This window comes from Phalaenopsis equestris, unplaced genomic scaffold (assembly GCF_001263595.1).
Source record: "Phalaenopsis equestris unplaced genomic scaffold, ASM126359v1 Scaffold000002, whole genome shotgun sequence".
NCBI lineage: Eukaryota > Viridiplantae > Streptophyta > Magnoliopsida > Asparagales > Orchidaceae > Phalaenopsis > Phalaenopsis equestris.
Window position 1 is genome coordinate 37,981,218 of NW_018164444.1, and position 15,989 is coordinate 37,997,206.

Sequence of the window (15,989 nt, forward strand, 5' to 3'; positions counted from 1 at the left end):
AAGGCCCGAAGCATCCCTGCACTTCAACCACCCAACTTGAATTCTACTATTAACATCCCCATCTATATCGCCTTTGCTTTAAACAACAGACCCAATATATCTAAATCGTTCACACCTTTTAATAATTTGATCACCTAAAGATACACTTCTGTCACTAGAGCTACTACTATTAAAATTACATTCCATGTATTCAGTTTTAGTTCTACTCAAATGAATGCCTTTAGACTCCAATGTAGACCTCCATAATTCAAGTTTTTCCTGGGCTTTTTCTCGTGTCTTATCCACGAGAAGGATATCAGCAGCAAAAAGCATACACCAAGGTACATCCTCCTGTAAAGGTCCAGTAAGACCATTCATAACTAAAACAAAAGAATATGGGCTTAAAACTAATCCCTGATGTAATCCAATAGAAATAGGAAAATATTTGGTCAATCTTCCTTCAGTTCGAAGATAAGTAATAGCTCTAGTATACATATCTTTAATTACTTGAATAAAAGTCCTATCAACACATTTCTTCTGAAGAACTCTTTGAAGGATATTTCTTGGAACCTTATCATAAGCTTTTTCTAAATCAATAAAAATCAAATGTATCAAATGTTATCAAATGTTGATTCTCCTTATTATCTCTGAACTTTTCCATCAAACCTCTCAATAAATGTATAGCTTCTATAGTAGACCTGCCCGACATAAATCTAAGTTGATTATAAGAAACCTTTGTAATACTTCTTAACCTATGTTCAATTACCCTATCCCATAACTTTAAAGAATAACACATTAACTTAATTCCTCTATAATTTGCACACTCTTGTGCATCCCCTTTATTCTTTAAAATGGGGACCAAAATACTCTTTCTTCACTCCTCAAGCATCTTTTTAGTTTTTAAAATAATATTAAAGAGTTTTTGTAAGCCAAGAAACTCCCAAATTTCCTAAATATCTCCACACTTCAATTGGAATATCATCAGGTCCTACAGACTTTTCACCCTTAGTTTTCTTTAAACCCTCCTAAACTTCTTTTTTACTAATACGATGATAAAATTGAAACATTTTATTATTATTGACGATATTAAGATCACTAAGTTTGATCGTATTTTCAGAAACTTCATTAAAAAGTTCATCAAAATTACTCACCCGCCTATATTGAATATCTTTTTCAAAGAAAAACACTTTGATTTTCATCTTTAATACACTTTTCTTTTTTTTTATGTTTGTTTGACTAATTTGTACATATATTTTTCACCCTTCTTAGTATCTAATATATTATAAAGATCATTAAAAGCAGAATTTTTAGCATTGCAGATTGTTCTTTTAGCCTTTCTACGGGTCGTTTGATTTTTTTCTCAGTTCTTTAAGATTTTACATTTAAACCAATTTTTATAACATAACTTATATTTTACATTCTCTTGCACATTATTATTTCATCACCAACCATTTTTATTTATAATTTTTTTTATTCTCCAAGTACATCTTTTGCTACTGTTTAATAGTGTTTGTTACTATATCGCACATAGCATTTGTTTCTTCATGAACATCCCAAATTTAGAAATCTTGAATTTTACTCATTTAAATAGTTTTATTTGTGTCTTTTAGGTTCATCCATCTAATTCTGTGATGACAAGTCCTAGTCTTATTTATTTTACAACTTTTCATCTTAATTCTAAAACTAATAAACGATGTTAGGTACTTAAATCCTCACTTGGAATGACCTTACAATCTGTACAATCTCGACGATCTCTTCTTTCCATAAGAAAATAATCAATTTGTGTTTTATTAGATCAAATTCTTATAAGTAATAGGATGCTCATCTCTTTTTTGAATAAAGTATTAGTAATAACAACATCATATGCTAAAGCAAATCTAAAAGAGTTTTACCTTCTTCATTAGTTACTCCAAAACCGTAATCACCATGAATATTTCTGAAATCTTCTACCACTCTACGAACACGTGCATTTGATTCTCCTCCAATAAAAATTCTTTCTTCAACAGGTATCATTTGTATTAAGTCTTCCAAGTCATTCCAGAATTTATCTTTAGACTCTATATCTAAACCTACTTCAGGAGTATAAGCACTTATAATATTAAAAATTTTAGTATCAATGATAATCTTAAGAGCTATAATTTTATCTCTAACTCTATTAATTTTTACAACTTTATTTTAAATTCTTATCTATAATTACACCTAAAGCATTTCTAGCACGACTCTTACCAGAATACCAAAGATTAAAGTCTTGGTCTTTTCTCCAACTCATTTAGTTTCTTGAACACATAAGATATTAATCTTTCTATGAATAATAATATCAATTAATTCCATTAATTTATCATTAAGAGTATCAATACTCTAAGATCCTATCATAATATTAGTTTTATTAATTTCATGGACTAACTTTTGTACCTGCATCCGTCCGTAATGCGGGAACATTTGCTTAATTGACACTACATCTAGGCGCTGGTGTAGCGGCATTTGCACACTTTTCACTGTATTCAGGCAATACAATGTGTCACTTCCAGGGGATAACCTAGCACTTACACAATGATCAAAATGATTCATGTTATGATTTTTTCAACAAATTTTACACTGGTTGTCGACTACCTAACGCAACCCTCCACTTTTCGCATCTGGGCTTGAAACCGACAATGGCAGTGAGAATAATAACACTAATAGATAAGATGTTTACTAGAAGAGGAGCATGCAAAACATTGAACAATGTCATATGATTGGTACATCTCACTGTACCCTTACTAACTGTAGGCTACATTGTACCATGAACAGTCTGTATACTCTCTGATTTTGCTAGATGAGTGATGATTATGTGGTGGACATAGAGGCAAGAGCGTGTGTGTCACCAGTATCTTTACTGAAGCAAGCATAAGTGGCAATGTTACCCCTTGATATCGATTTATTTGAAACCTCCCCATTTCCATCTCTTGTTGCCTTTTGTTTCCTCGTTGACAACTCCAGACACTCATGATCCTCACTAGTAATGATCACATGTGTCTCTCCGGCGTCCTCTGCTACCATTAAATTTGCCTGGTAGCCCCCTCTTCCATTTTTTCGATGTCTACGACCATGATCACAACCTCCATCTTCTCCACATTCATTTTTCTCCTTCTCTTTAGGTGGTTTAGGACATGTTATTGAGATGACCAACTTCACCACAGTTGCAGCACTTGCGAGTCTCCCCCTGGACACCTAGCGTACTTGGGCTTGCAACATCCAATGTTGATCGTGCACCCAAAAAATCACTCGGCTCAGAGTGTAGCTTCATGCGACCATCCTCCTGTATCATCGCAATAATGGCCTCGTCTAATGTAGGAATAGTCGCATGAGTTGGATCGATCTTCTCTGATCAATGGTTGGGTTTTGATGAGCCGGAAACTATCTGGTCCTCATTTGTACAAAGGTCTCTCTCTTCATGCACCTCAGATTACCATAGCTTACATGTATAGTCTTCTTATTCTCTCTGTACTTGTCTATCAAACCTCTCAATAAATGTATAGATTCCATACTAGACCTGTCTGACATATCCAAACCAATTATGAGAAATCTTTGTATTACATCTTAACCTATGTTCAGTTACCCTCTCCAATAATTTTAATGTATGACATATCAACTTAATTCTTCTATAATAAACACACTCTTATGCATCCTCTTTATTCTTAAAATGGGGACCAAACTACTCTTCCTTCACTCCTGAGACATCTTTTAAGTTTTTAAAATAATATAAAGAGTAGTAAACCAAGAAATTTTGAAATCTCCTAAGTTTCACTTTAATGAGTATATAATCAGGTCCTATTAATTTTTCACACTTATTCTCTTTAAAACATCCTCAACTTCTTTTTTACAAATGCGACGAAAAAAATATTTTTTTATTATTAAATATGTTAAAATCACTAAGAACGATCGTACTTTCAGAAATTTCATTGAAAAATTTGTCAAAATAGCTCACTCAACTATGTTGAATATCCTCTTCAAGGAAAAACAATTTTAATTTTCATCTTTAATATACTTTACTTGAGTTAATTATTTACTTTTCTTTTTGTTTTGTTTGACTAGGTTATACATATATTTTTCACTCTATGTAGTATGTAATCTATTATAAAGATTACTAAAAATATAATTTTTAGTGTCAAATTGTTTTTTGACTCCCTACAAGCAGCTTATATTTTTCTCAATTCTCTAAGCGTTTACATTTAAACAATTTTTTATAACATAACTTCTTATATTATCTTTTCTTGCACATTATTTTTCTAACAATAACTATTTTTATTTATAAAAAATTTTCCTTTTGATTCTCTAAGTACATCTTTTGTCACTTAATAATGTATGTTACTTTATCTCACTTAGAATTGGCTTTTTCATGAACATCTCAAATCTTGAAATTTTGAAGTTTACTCATAAAAATAATTTTATTTATCTTCTAGGTGTGTCTATCTAATTCTATGACAATGATTCCTAGTATTCTTTATCTTACATCTCTTCATCTTAAAATGCAAAATTAATAATCGATCTTGAGTACTTATACAATTTTTACATTCTCGACGATCTCTTCTTCTCATAAAAAAATCAATTTATGTTTTATTAGATCTATTCTTACAAGTCATAATATGTTCATCTCTTTTTATACATAAATATTAGAAATAATACATTAAAGTAAAATTTAATATGGTTATACATTCTTTATTAATCACTCCAAAATTGTTGTCACGATGAATGTTTCTAAAATGTCAAACTACTATACCAACATGTCAATTTAAATCCCCTCGAATAAAAATTATTTCTTCAAGAGATGTCATTTATATTAATTCTTTTAGGTCATTCAAGAATTTATCTTTAGAATTTATATCTAAACCATACTTAAGGAGCATAAGCACTTATAACATTAAAAATTTTAGTATCAACAACAATCTTAATGACTATAATTTGATCTCCAATTCTATTTATTTGTACAGCATTATCTTTCAAAATCTTATCTATAATTATATCTACATCATTTCTAATGCGACTCCTACCTGAATACCAAAGTTTAAAACCTAAGCTATCAATGTCTTTAGCATTTTCTCCTACTCATTTAGTTTCTTAAATACATAAGATATTTATTTTCATATAAATCATAATATCAATTAATTCCATTAATTTACTGTGAGAGTATCTATATTCCAAGATTTTAACCTAGTATTACTTTCATTGACCAACTTATTTGTCCGCATCTGTCCGTAATGTAGGAACTCTTGCATATTTGACACTACACCCGGGTGTTGGTGTATCAACCATTGCACATTTTTCACTGTATTGAGGTCATACTTGACGTTGATTCCAGGAGATGCTCTAATATTTACACAAGAATTTAAAGGATTCCAGAAATCTAAAATTGCAATAAACACGACATTAATTTTGGTACGGGAGTAGATGATCCTAAAACTCTAAAATCTACATTGATACCCGCTGCATGCTTGCTGTCCGGAGCTCGGGAAATTGTTCTCATGCTATTCTTTACTTGCCCACACCCTCGTCCACCATCGTGCTACCTTCTAAACCCTCGCCGATCACTACCACCACTCTGAGATCCACCCTTGTTGCGTTTGTGTTGTCATTTGTTGTAATTTTTAGATTTTATGCGTCATGTTTATTATTATTTCCTATTTTAGTTGTCCTGTTGTAATTTCGCATTTGGTTCATTAATAATATTTGGTTTTCGTGTTTTTGTGGTTTAACTTTAGTATCACCCAATTTGGACTAAAGAGGCGAATTGAAACTTATTTTAAAATATATCCCATTTTTTTCATTCCCTGATAATTTTCCAAACAATTTTTATAAAATTCTATAATTTATCTTGATCAAATTTATATACAAAAGTATGTATGTATTATTAATATATTTGAATTTATAAATAATCTGTTAAATTAATTAAATTTATCTTAATTACCTAGTTAATCTAATTACATGACTGTTTGCCAATTTTCGACAATGTAGCTCACTCGCCATTTTGGCTGCCATGCAATAGTGAGATGAAATTTGGGTGATCAAATTATTAAAAGGTGTGAACGATTTAGATATCTTGGGTCCGTTGTCCAAAGCGATGGTGATATAGATGGGGATGTTAATAGGTAGATTCAAGTTGGTTGGTTGAAGTGGAGGAATGCTTCGGGCCTTTTGTGTGATAGAAAAGTACCGCTAAGACTGAAAGGAAAATTTAATAAGACGGTGGTGAGACCTGCAATGCTCTATGGCGCTGAATGTTGGCCTTTAAAAGAGAAGCATAATAATAAGTTAAGTGTTGCCGAGATGAGAATGATTAGGTGGATGAGTGGCTTTACACTTAGAGACAAAATGCGGAATGAATATATTCGTGATAGGGTTGGTGTAGCTCCTGTGACAGACAAAATTAGAGAAAGTCGTCTTAGATGGTTTGGTCATATTAAACGTCGACCATTAGATGATCCGATTAGGAGAGTAGATGTTTTAGATTTGACTTGTGTTAAGAAAGGCAGAGGTAGACCTAGGAAGACTTGGGCTTATTGTATTAAAAATGATCTTAATTTACTAGAACTAAATGAAAATATGACACTAAATAGGACGCAATGGAGAAAAAGGATTCATGTAGCCGACCCCACGTAGTGGGATTAAGGCTTTGTTGTTGTTGTTGTTGTTGTTGTACACAAATAATTAATTAACTCTTTTGTAATTTATCAACTTGGGAGCTTGGAATTTTTAAGGGGACGGTAGAGATACACAATTCCAACATATATAACAATCCACAATAATATTCATATCGTAAATAACCACTAAACCACAAGAGTTCTCATGCAATACAAAATTCTGGTGAAATCCTTTTGAATTAGTGAATCAAATATATCAGTGCAATATTTTTCACTTGAATATTTGTATCATTACTTCTGTTTGAATTTGAAATATTTAAGCGAATACTTGATAGGCACTCTGTACAAGGCTTCAAGCTGGTTTGGAGCAAAAGATTGTCCTTCCCAGAGATTCTTATCTTCAGGTTCCTGGTCATGCCACTAATGATTTGTTTGATCGAAATTTTTTGAAGCTGCCAATTTGTTTTGTGTGACTTTTTGTGTTAATTTACTGCAGGGTTACTTCGATGACCTTGCGAATTATCTCAGAGTTGGTCCACCGCTTTATTTTGTTGTCAAAGGCTTCAACTATAGGTACTGATTAATCCGACCGCTTACATGAATAGTTTGTGATTATGCTTGTATTTTCCGATGCAATTAGTTTGAATGTAATCAATAGCGCACAAGGACATTTTGTCATTGAGACAATTTATTTGAGAAATTGGCTCAGCTTTAGGTTATGAGGGTTTGTCCACATTATAATATATATAATTGGCTCTTCCCTAGAACTCCTCTAAAGCTTCACTTAAAGTGAACGGTACATGAATTCAAGTTTTGTGGTGTTCGTGCTGTATCCTTCTTTTGATCCATTCCTCCTTGTACTTTGACTTTAAAGGCCTGTTGAAGGCAAACTCAGCTTGACAAAAAAAGGGGTCCCATCAGTTTATTGATGCACACGTTTGAAGTTGGAGTGAACATACAATCACAGTGGTTGTCACAAGTGAATTGAAAAATAGAAATGAGAGAGGTAACTGAATTATGGAAAATTAAAAAAACCGTATATAGGGTCGGTTAATGGAAATTTTAATCATGACATTTACTCTCTGTGATGGGGTAAATATTTGCATTCGTAATACACACGCAATTCTGCGTGCTTACTCCATTAACCCCGCAATACCCACATAATTATCTATGAATAACATCGAAATAGAACTCGTGAAGGTTATTGGAATTAATACTTCAATAACCTCTCAATAACCCCATAATAACCGCGAAGTGGAGGTTTTTGCGGTTTTATTACACACGCAGCTCTGCGTGTGTATCATGTACACAAATATTTCCCCTGTGATGGAGTGAGTGCTGCCATCTTGTATGACAATAAATCCTTTTCCAAGTATTATCAATTGGTTGTGAAATAGAAGGTTCCTGGAGTCCAGCCAGAAGGGTGAGATCATTATCCCTTTCTTTTGACTTGGGTATGTCGGATGCTAGGAAATCCTAAAATAAGATTATGGTTAGGTTGACTCTGATATCAATTGATACAGAGTTAATTTAAATTCAAACAGAAACACAGTAATATTGCTAAAAAAATCGAAAAGTTTGCAACAATGACACTTGTGACATGAACAAAACGACAATGACTACCAACAACCCCTAGGGCGAGAACAAAAGTGGTGGGTTGCAGCTTGACAACAACGTGGTCGGCTGGTTGGGGTTGTGATGACGAATAGTAGGGGCTGGTGGGGAGTGACAACACCAAAATCGGAAGGCGGGTGGAGTTGACAGTAGCAAACAGACAGGCTAGCTAGGTTTAGTAGTGGAAAGCATGTGTAAGAGGTTGGGAGGGCTTTTGCGGCAGCAGTATGAAGGTGGGAGGGGGATTGCGACAGCAAGGTGCGAGGTGGGGGTAGGCGGAAAAAAGCAATAAGGTGGAAGGAGCTGTCGACAACCTACAGAAAGGCTGCCAGCAGCAGTAGGAAGGTGGGAGGGGATTGTGGCAGTAAGCGGGAAGGTGGGGGCAGGCGGCAAAAAGCAGGGAATGTGGATTCATATGATCGTCAAAATTTAGTAAATCTATCTTCACTCCAAAATTATTATCTCTTTTCAGAAATTTAATTTTAAATTATTGGGGCATTGGTTCTTTATCACTAGAAAATTTATGGTCAAAGGGGCTAATTCCCAACTCTCAGTCTTTCAAGTCAACATTATGGCTAAGTATGACATCTTTATGTTGTCTTCTTTCAAATGTGGCAAGCTTTTATTGTATTTGTAGATCTCCCTTTATATATTTTTCATTGTAATCTTTGACATACCTTTGTTTGTGTGATGTCGTGAGGAAGATGAGGCAAGGAGGCAGAAACTGAAGAAAGGGTGTGGAAGCGACAAGTCGTGCAAGCCGAAGTGGGGGGAGATGCAGCAAGGAGATTAAGTTCGCTCTATAAATTGTTGAAGTCGACTTACCTGCTTTGTCCAGTAGGCTAGGGTAGCGGCGCGGTGCTTGCAAAAAAAAAGGTTGCAGCAAGAAGGGAAGCTGTATACGTTAAGGCACTCGACCTAGCCGGTCATCGTGGAAGAGAAGAGGAAGCGGTGTGGGGGGCTCAAGCGTAGTAGAGGAGTCGGCATTGGTGTTAAGTTGCCATCGAGGGAGTCGAAGGTGACTGTGAGGAAGGCACGTGCATCCCAAGTACAGAGGGAGGGAGACAAGCTCCTTCTCTTATGGCTTTGGGCTCGACCAAAATAAGTTATAAAGATGAGTTTTAATAATAATAATTTTTAACAAAAATTTTATGCATATATGTGTGTGTGTGTGTGTCTATATATATATATATAAACAATTAGGATTACATAAAATAAAATGATAAAAATTTAAAACTTAAATAATAAAAGTTTATAGTTTATGAAAATAATAAATTAAATAAATTTTATATCATATTTATTTTAGGCTTCCAATTTTAAATGAGTCAATGTCAAGACAAACCAAATAATTAATTGATCGACATCGAAGTAAACCCTCGTAATTTTAATCTATGATATTATTTTGTGTCTTCTCTACTATTTTGCATTAGCAGATAATGATACTTGTACAAGCTTTATTTTGATTTATATATATTTTTTTTGTGGCCACATTGATATGATTGTTTGTAGATACTTACAATTATGCATTGGTATATGTTATATATAGTGTATTAAATTGAATGTGATGAGCACATGAATGATATGTTTATATTGACTACTTGTATATGTGTGATTGATTATGATAGAGTTATCAATTTATGGTAAGAGTGTGAGAATGCTAAGATACATTTGCACGTAAATGAAAAAGGATATTAATATTGAGGTATATTAATTGATACAAATTTTTAGACTATGTTTTTGTGACGATTGTAAAGATATATATGATATAGATATGTTAAGATATCAAAAGTTTTGATTTATTAAAAGCTTAACTGACATGCATGTTAATTTGTTTTTTCTTGTATTATTGTAGCTTAGGAGTATGAGTATTCACTGGCTTTATTTAGCTTAGTGTTATTTTAAACTAACTTTAGGTTAATTTAGTTGATTAAAAGATGAATGATAGAAGATTAAATATTTATAGAAGACGGGGAAAACTTGTTATGAGATTAATTTAATTAGACTACTTTAATTTAATTTTTTTAGTGACTCTTTCATTTGTAAAATATTATTTGTAGAGAATGAATATAGAAAGCTTAGTTCCCACTGTTCGACCATTTGTACCCATTTTTTTAATTACAAGCCCCGTGTACGGTTGTGACAGTGTGTTTTTGTAATAATAGAAAATAATAATAATAATGATGATGATGATGATGATGAAATAAATGAAAAGGTGTGAGCAATTAAAATAGTCGCAACTCTCGAGGAATCATAACATATGATTTTTAACAGTTACCTTATTCGACGAACAAGCGAGAGAGAGATCGAGAGAGGAGAAACTATCATGCCATAGCCGAAGGAAGAAGTCGCAGGAGGAAGCATGGCCACTGTGCAGTGTTGGGTAATGCGAAGGAGAAGAGGAAGGAGAAGAAATTTCGGTATTGTGTCGAATCAAAGGCTGAGGAAGGAGAAGGAGGCAGCAGCGTCGTAGGCATACTTTGACCGAACCGCGATCGAGGAGGAAACTGCAGCTTCTTACTAGTGCAGTGCGAAGGAAAAGAAGCTGAAGAAGAGGAGGAAGAAGGAGATCTTCTACTCAGTTCAGAGGGGAAGGAGAGCCGACGATCTTTACTTGTGCTTCTGGGTCACACAGAGACCCAAGGAGAAGAAGGGGAAAGCTCTCTGCTACTAAGCTCGCGTGAGTTAGGGCAGGCCGAAAGTTTGCAAGGTATAATTGACATTTTTAATAAATTAATTCATTTATATTATTAAATGAATGTGTTATAATATGTGGACGTGTTTAATAATATTATTGACAAGGTTTATTGAAATTAAGATTGACAATTAATGATTTCAAATTCGAAACAGAATTTGGAGGAGCGTGTGAATTAGGGGGAGGATCAATTTGAACAATTTATATGGTAATTTTTTATATTTAAATGATGCAAATTATTTAAATGTTATATATTTATCAAAAACGTCCTCATTTTGCGCTTCGTCTCCTTCAGATCGGATGGGGGAAGCTTTGTTAGATGGTCCCCTGAAGGGTGGGTTTAGTTTTGATATGTGCCGGAGGAACGATATGCTCGTGAAGAAGGGAGTACAGCTCCCGGGTTTTAGGAAGACCAGAACCACCATTGTTGGCTTAGTTTTTTAGGATGGGGTTATTATAGGAGCTGATACAATAGCAACATAAGGACCTATAGTTGTCGATAAGAATTGTGAGAAGATTCATTACATGGCACCAAACATCTATTGTTGTGGAGTTGGAACTGCTGCAGACACTAAGGTCGTGACAAACACGGTAAGCTCTCTGTTGCAGTTGCACCGCTATGCAACTGGGCGTGAATCAAGGGTTTTCACTGCGCTTACCCTTTTGAAATCACACTTATTTAGCTACCAAGGTTATGTTAGTGATGCATTGGTCCTTGGGGGTGTTGATGTGACTGGACCACATTTGCATACAGTTTATCCACATTGTTCGAGTGATACTCTCCCATTCGCTATGATGGGTTCTGGTTCTCTAGCTGCATTGGTTGTTTTTTAATCGAAATACAAAGAAGGTTTGACTAGGGAGGATGGAATAAAGCTTGTTTGTGAGGCCATATGTTATGGTATCTTCATTGATTTGGGAAGTGGAAGCAATGTTGATGTTTGTGTGATAACTAAGGGCAAAACAGATTATTTGAGGAACCACCAGTTACCAAATCCTCGAACATATATTAGTTCTAGAGGCTACTTTTTCGCTAAGGGTCATACTGAGGTTTTGTCAACAAAGATCATTATATATAATGTTATGGATTGGAACTAGCTCCGGATGAGGTATGGATTGGAATCACTCACAACGGGTATTGGCAAAAGGCTGAAATAGAACCACATCCTCCTTATTGCTCTCATTGTAATATATTTGGTCACAATTCTACTATCTGTGATCGTTTGCATTCTCATCTAAGATCGGATATTGCTAAATATCAGCAACTTGTTCAAAGCTCTTTTCATGCTGGATTGGAGGTAAACTTCTTGCCACCTACCATCCCTGCTGATAAGGTGCAACCCGACCCTCTTTCCAACACCGTAGTTCCTGATGAAGAACACCATACCCAAGCCGTTCTACCCCTAGATGCACCTGTTTTTGAACACTCTATTTCAGTTGTTGGTTTGGAGCATGATACTTTGTAATACCATGAAGCATCTTCTCATACTACAAGTACAGATCCAAAAGTGCATATACAACTCACTGTTATTGAAGAAGACTCGCTTACATGTCAAGACACACGAGAGTGTTCATTTTATCTAATAAAAGATTAGCTGGTACAACAAGTAGTTGCTTCTAATATTCAACAACCTACACATGTCCGACACACTTTAGACCAATCCACTGATCAGGTGAGTCAGTCTTCAGATGATGAATGACGGGTCTATTCCAGGAGGAAGAAAAAGAATGGAGGCCGACTCGAGCTCAGGAACTTATTGGACGATACATTGGTCCTACTGAAAATGACACTCATCTTACCAATTTATTAGCTGGGTCCTTTCCTGGAACTAGAGGCAGAGGCAGGGCAAAATTGGGTTGCTCTCTAGCTACCTGATACTACGTATTTTGACACTTTTGATTTTATTTGAGCTCTCATGTATTTTTTTTTGAACCATTTGCATGTGGTGTTTATCGTGTAGGTATAGTGTCATGCTTGGACCCTCTTATACAATTTATCTGTATTTTTTTTTTTTATATATATTAGCCCTTGGGCTATCTCAAAAAAAATTATATATATATATACACACACACATAATGTTAAATAAAACTTACTTGAATCAGGATTCGAAGACTTGATAAATTCTTGGGTTTTGAGAAAGGGGTGGATCAAGTCATTCAAAGAAGGATAAGGTAAAGATCTATACGTTGTATGCATTAATTATGTAAATTTGTTTGATTGAAGTTGGTATTAATTGCATATCAACAATTTTCATGAATTAATTTTAGTAATTTTAATTTTGTAAAATAGTTGAATTAAAGGATGATAGATAAGTCAAAGTGTTAGGGGAAGTATTGTGGCTTGATAAGTATTTCATAGATCTTTTAAAGCTGAGTGATTATTTTCTTCTATGCATTAAATTAATGTATTAGTAAATGCATAGTTGTTTTATTAAATGGTTTATAAAGTAAGTATTTCACTTATACCTTACATATTGAAAGTCTGAAATATCGTAGGAAATTGGAAGAAAATAACTTATATATGAATGTACATTTTAAAATATTTTATTAATATGAAATGTTAAGTAAAGGATAAAGTCATATAGAATTACCCTCAGATGGTACTGGTAGGGGTTATGATGGAACCATGCACGTTAAAGGAAATAATAAAGGTGTACCTTCAAGTATAATTTTGAGGGTCTCTTTGGACACATTTTTTATGGTATCTTTTGGTGCAATGTTAAGGGTGACTTTAGACACATTTTTTAGGATATCTTCAGGTATGATAAAAATCCTATGATGACTATTAAAGAGGTTAAATTTGTAAATAATTAAAACGAAATGAGGAGCGATAATTCAAAGTTTTAATGAAATAAACTGTATTTTCTTTTGATCATTCATGCATAACATAAAAATTAAACGCATATTAGGTTATAATTACTTACTAAATTATACTTATAATTTCAATTAATATTTTATTTCAGGAGAAGAAAAAATTTAATTTGATGTGTCTGATAAGAGAGATTTGGTTTACAAGAGAATGACTACTACTACTAATGGGTATTAGTTTATAATATGACTTTAGTTGGTTTTATTATTTATTTCTATATAGAGACACTTTATATGTTAGTCTGAGATTTTGTCTTCCGATTATGATGTTTTTGGATGTTTAAATTTTTTGCACTTTGTGGATTAGTGTCTCTTTTATATGTTGAAAGTTTCTAAAATATTTTAAGGAAAGTAAAATGAATTGTTAATATCGTTCAACTACAGTTTCTTCTTTGGTTAATTCTAGGCATCGGACCAAGTCGTGACGGTTTCCCCTTGGCGACATGGTGTCTCTCTTTTTTAGTGTTTCAGACAAAATCTGAAGGTGCTTTTGGGTGGTCGAAAGGTGTAAGGGTGAGGGTAGATGAATTAGATAATGTGGATAAATATTTAGCAGTAAAGAAATCAAATCGCTAAAGTTGTAGAATTTGTCGAGTTCTGATATCAAATGAGGTCATTCTATATCTCTAGGAAAGTATCCTAGGATCTAATCTAGAAAGGAGGGGTTAAGGATATAGCAAGTTACGGGGGCGCTAAAGCGCTAGTCGGCTGAACAGGCTGGCATAACTACCACAACCAGTTCGGGCGGGAGTCTCGCATCTTCTGGAAAATGGCGGAAGGCAGGGCGGTCCAAGCGGGAGGCTTGCGACTTCTTGTGAAGGGCGGAAGGGGGGAGAGCGGTCCAGGAAGGAGTCGTTATTTCTGGAGAGGACCGGAAGGCATTCTCACGATCTTTGGGGAGAGGTGGAACTATCGCCCCTCCTATGCCTTCCTTTTGCGCCCTCCTCTATCTAGAAGGTCCTTAATGGCTATTTTTTGGAATAATTCTGTCTCCCCCACTCTTTCTTTTTATGTGGGGATTTCCTTTTCTATTTCTTTCCTCTTCTTCTCCCATAAGAGTCTATAAATTGTTTCCTTGTTGTAAGGAGCAGTTTTTTGGCTACTATGTTCAGATTCCTTCTTTAGAGTCCTTTTCTCTCTTGCTAAGGGCTGCATTCGACGACAGGTGGTGTTTCGGTTGTATCCCACTCCGAGACAGTGTTTTATCTCCCCTTACCTACCTCTTCCAGCCTTCCTACTTGCTGTCCCGTCCCTTAGGTTACCTATCAGCCACTCTCCCCTACTATAGCCTCCACATAGGCCTCACCCGTTACTTCCACAAGCTACCCTTCCCCTCCAGGTTACCATCTTTCCACTACACAGCTGCCATAGCTTTTACATTCTCTCCAAATGCAGCATCATCCCGCCGTACTACGCCATACTGGGTATCATGTTGCTATTTTGTTTCTTTTTTCAGTGTCATGTCTGTATCCATTTTTAATTTCAGCAATAAAATTTATGTTTTTATTGTTGTTTGGGTAAATATGTGAAGTTGGCGGAGTGTGAAAGGGGATTAGAGAAGTTAGGTTGTTATCCTGACTGAAAACAATGGAATGAATGTAGTGAGACACGGGAGCTGAAGGAGATCGACCACATATTCCTGTACAGATGCAAAACTTGCAAAAGGAAAAGGATGCAACACTATTTATGGATAAAAAATTAGATAAAACGATCTCTAAATACATAAAATAAAAGCAAGTGTTCTAAAATTAGAAATTAACAGTATATAATTTTTTGCAAATCAAAATAACCCTAACTATATTTCAAATATTATAAAAAAATGGAACCCACAAGGTCTGGCAGCAGTCAATAGGCAGGAAAGTTTTGCTACAAGATTCGAAGGGATGTGATTCCATCCTGATCTCGATCCCATGTAAGCGGGGATTGCGGAACTGCTCCCGCACCAGTCTCAAGTTTTAAAGGCATCTTATGGGAGTTGTTTATCCTTGTACCAGTATTAGATGGCATTTGAATTGGTGGCTTCTGCCATTGTTCCTTCTCCCTAAATATTTTATGGCATGATTGAGATTTTATCAAATTTGCTATCTTGATTTTTATTTTTGTAATTTGAAATTTGAATGATTATGTTGTGTTATTCATTCTCGGATTTTTTATAAAATGTTAAATTTTGAGAACTTTTACATTATTTTGTGGAGATTTTTTTTTTTTTGGCTTTAAAA

At 34.5% G+C, this 15,989-nt stretch overlaps 1 protein-coding gene and 1 pseudogene across 1 annotated transcript in view; both read left to right on the forward strand.

The window, feature by feature from the left end:
- The window catches only part of LOC110039566 (Niemann-Pick C1 protein-like), a 54,347-nt gene that overhangs the window by 4,559 nt on the left and 33,799 nt on the right, over window positions 1-15,989 (forward strand). Inside the window, exons 2-3 of the mRNA XM_020744675.1 lie at window positions 6,932-7,000; window positions 7,093-7,169. The gene's annotated coding sequence lies outside the window, so the exon portion shown is untranslated. The remainder of the gene's footprint in view (window positions 1-6,931; window positions 7,001-7,092; window positions 7,170-15,989) is intronic.
- On the forward strand, window positions 11,190-14,735 carry LOC110028667 (annotated as a pseudogene).